The sequence below is a fragment of the Chiroxiphia lanceolata genome, chromosome 2, assembly GCF_009829145.1.
Source record: "Chiroxiphia lanceolata isolate bChiLan1 chromosome 2, bChiLan1.pri, whole genome shotgun sequence".
Classification (NCBI taxonomy): Eukaryota; Metazoa; Chordata; class Aves; order Passeriformes; family Pipridae; genus Chiroxiphia; species Chiroxiphia lanceolata.
The window spans coordinates 45,032,177-45,033,165 of NC_045638.1; the positions used below are offsets into that span (position 1 = coordinate 45,032,177).

General features: G+C 42.2%; 1 non-coding gene across 1 annotated transcript; it reads right to left on the reverse strand.

The window, feature by feature from the left end:
• Window positions 1-387: 387 nt before the first annotated feature.
• Window positions 388-459, reverse strand: TRNAE-CUC. The gene has a single exon. It is a non-coding gene; the product is annotated as a tRNA-Glu (tRNA).
• Between the last annotated feature and the right edge of the window lie 530 nt (window positions 460-989).

Sequence of the window (989 nt, forward strand, 5' to 3'; positions counted from 1 at the left end):
GTGAAAAACTGACTGTGTGAGAACTATCTTCAAAAAGGGTGTATTTAGACTGCCTAAGACTTTAACCTTTTTAACCAGTACTGCCCCCAGAAAACTAAATGTTTGAAAGAACATGTTCAAAAATTGTGGCAAACACACGTATGGCCAGTCTTCGCGAACAAAGATTTGGGAAAGGTCTTTACCCTTTGAGCCTGCGCAGTGGATTTTTTAGGTGAGACACAGAGTGCGCTGAGCCGAGCCCACCCTTTAATCCTAAGGTTCATCTGCTGGGGCCGAGCAAGCTTGGACAGTGGCAGTGAGGTCCTCAGGACGTAGGTTTGTTTAGAGTGACCTTCTCTTAGACGGATGGCCTTACAGGGCTGACGAGCTCCATCTGCCTGGGGGAGTTTCCCTGACCGGGAATCGAACGCGGGCCACAGCAGTGAGAGTGCTGCATCCTAACCACTAGACCACCAGGGGTCCCTGGCGAACCCATAGAGACAGTGTTTTAAGATTTATAAAAAATTGACCGGCTCTAACATGCTAGCAGCCAGAGAAAGAAGATAAATAAAGGTTTAGGTTCTACCAGGTTCTACCAGTTCTACCAGGTTCAGCTGCGCTCCATAGCACCTCAGCAATAAGATTCTCACGTGTTCATGCAGTGTTATTCATGCATTGATATATGCTATATAAATTAGAATTAACTAATTGTATTTACATGCACTGTCAGCAAAAGGATTTGTCATCATTTTCATTATTTAATCATTTGACCTACAGAATCTTTACAAATATTTCTTTGATGTCTCATCAAAGCAGACTACTAGAGGACAATGAAAACTGTATTTTTGTATTTCTTCACTGCTTGTACAGTGCTTATAAATTCATTGATATAGCATGATCCTCTTTGTTGTTGATTTTTTACTTCTCTGATAGCAAGTTATACAAACCTAGTCAGAAAGGGAAGGACAGCTCTGTGTTAGCTCTAGGAATGGACAGGAAAATGATAGCAG